The sequence below is a fragment of the Notothenia coriiceps genome, unplaced genomic scaffold, assembly GCF_000735185.1.
Source record: "Notothenia coriiceps isolate Sejong01 unplaced genomic scaffold, NC01 NC01_scaffold00024668, whole genome shotgun sequence".
Classification (NCBI taxonomy): domain Eukaryota; kingdom Metazoa; phylum Chordata; class Actinopteri; order Perciformes; family Nototheniidae; genus Notothenia; species Notothenia coriiceps.
This window is the reverse complement of record NW_011357369.1, coordinates 275,304-277,778: the sequence shown is the minus strand read 5'-3', so window position 1 is coordinate 277,778 and position 2,475 is coordinate 275,304. Positions and strand designations below refer to the sequence as shown.

At 38.5% G+C, this 2,475-nt stretch overlaps 1 protein-coding gene across 1 annotated transcript in view; it reads left to right on the top strand.

The window, feature by feature from the left end:
- The window catches only part of LOC104955667 (GMP synthase [glutamine-hydrolyzing]-like), a 23,904-nt gene that overhangs the window by 11,899 nt on the left and 9,530 nt on the right, over nucleotides 1-2,475 (top strand). The gene's annotated exons all lie outside the window — the stretch shown is intronic.

The window sequence follows — 2,475 nt, the reverse complement described above, 5'->3', positions numbered from 1 at the left end:
GTGTGCCTTGGCTGAGTACTTCTACTTTTACTCAAGATCTGAGTACTTCTACTTTTACACAAATACAAGATCTGAGTACTTCTACTTTTATTCAAGAACAAGATCTGAGTACTTCTACTTTTACTAAAGTACAAGATCTGAGTACTTCTACTTTTACACAAATACAAGATCTGAGTACTTCTACTTTTACTCAAGTACAAGATCTGAGTACTTCTACTTTTACACAAATACAAGATCTGAGTACTTCTACTTTTACTCAAGATCTGAGTACTTCTACTTTTACACAAATACAAGATCTGAGTACTTCTACTTTTACTCAAGAACAAGATCTGAGTACTTCTACTTTTACTCAAGATCTGAGTACTTCTACTTTTACTCAAGATCTGAGTACTTTTACTCAAGATCTGAGTACTTCTACTTTTACTGAAGTACCAGACCTGAGTACTCCAGACTGTAAGGGACTACAGTTTGTTGTTGTGCCCTGATGGTGTAATCCCAGTACTTGTAATCCATTACTCCGTGCTCCTCCTTGTTTCCTGGACTCCCCTCTGTTCACGCAGGAATCTCATTGTGAGAGGAGCCTCACTCAGGCTGGTGTTTTAGAGGAGGGTCCGCTTCTTTAGAGGACAGATCTACAGCTGACAGGAGGAGACCCTGGAGACCCTCAGAGGAGTTACAGGGAGACACAGAGATTCTCAGAGTTAGAGAAGATGGCAGCGAGCCGCTTGGTGTTTTTCTGGATCCTGGTCGTCCTGAGGACAGCAGCTGGGTTTCTGCAGGAGGAAGAGGAGGGAGAGCCGGGGTCAGGGGTCACAGAAACAGGTAAGAATCACTCGTCATGTTTTCATCAGCAACAAAACATGTTGGAGAAAAAAGTCAGGACTTTAGTCTCAGAGCAAAAGCAAAACGTGATGCAGGTATTTAAAGAGTCTGTTTTCATCAGAGAAAGAAACGTGAGATTAGAGGATCTACAGAATCTACTTTGATAACTGAACAGTCATTTCTATTGAAAATACTGAGGAAGGACATATTGAATTCAAAAAGGTTTTAATTGATGCATCATCCCTGAAAGAGCCAGAATACAAAACATCAGCGAATCAACAGAAGAAATATTAAATCATTTCTCCAAATATTTAGAGACTTGGCTGAAAGTTCAAGTTCCTCTCTAATCTGGAGTTCTGCTGCTTTGTTTTATATTCAAGTGAATATCTCTGGATCTGAGATGAACCTTTGTCAAGATTTCCTGATATTTTATAAACCAAACCAAGTTGCCGCTCTGTATTTCAAATAGATGATACTTGGTCTAGCTTCAAGTCCAGTAAAGAACTACTAAATTAAGGATTTAGCTATCTTTATAATGCATCACAGGAAGTCTTATTTTAAAAAGTAAATGTAGTTACCAGATAGATTTAGTAAAGTCCATTTTAGTAGAAGCGCTGCAGTACTTCCACGTGTTTTTAATCCCTGACATGTAGTTATTGGTACGTCAGGTCTCAAAGACAACCAGAGTGGGAAGTAGTGGAGTACAAATAGGCTGCAGGGGTGAACACACTTTTTGGGCTGGTGAGCTACTTTTGAAATGACCAGCTCACCGAGGTCTACCAACCAAAAATACAATCCAGAATTGCAAGGGTTGCTGAATAACACGTTTTATTTATACATGGGATAACTACAATAGGGCTGCAACAAACGACTCATTTGATAATCGATGAATCTATCGATTAATGAAACGATTAATGGACTATTCTGAGTATTACTGTATGCCTTGCACAATTTCTCAAACGCTCTTATTTAGCCATCAACTTTTAGATTTAGCTTGAGGTTGTTTTAGGCATGTGGAAACTAACAATGAAGACAATAAAGATGAATACTTGATTCAAAAATACATATATTATTAAATGAACTAAACACATTTTAACAAAACTAACATTGCTTTTTATTTAACTTAAATAAATAATATTTCACATCAAAAGAAACAACAATGTTTTAACAAATCGTATTAAATAATCTGATGACAGAACTGTAAACAGAATAGCTGAAACTTTAACAAAATAAATAACTCAGTTACCTCTAATCATTAACCCATGTTTGTATAATGTAGTTAACTCCGTGTGTTGCTGCTAGCATACATAACACCTGACGTGGAAACGTTACTCGTGGATGGGGGGGGGGCTACAGAGCTGCTAGAAACACAGTGGAACCCGGTGCATTCCTCCGTCTGGATGTGGAGCACTTTTGCTAAATGTTTAGACAAATTGCTCGTGTTACCGCCCTTACATGCTAAACTCTATTGGCAAGGAGCATTGTCCACCTCAAGACGGGTAACATTGAACCACACCTTGGAGCGCTTCTCTCCGCTATCTCCTCCGTGTGTTGCTGCATGTAGCAGCTGGGTCAATATCACCATACGGTGCATTTGAGACTTCCCCATTTCCAAAAAAAAAAGCTGAGATTTTCCATTGAACTTCATATTCA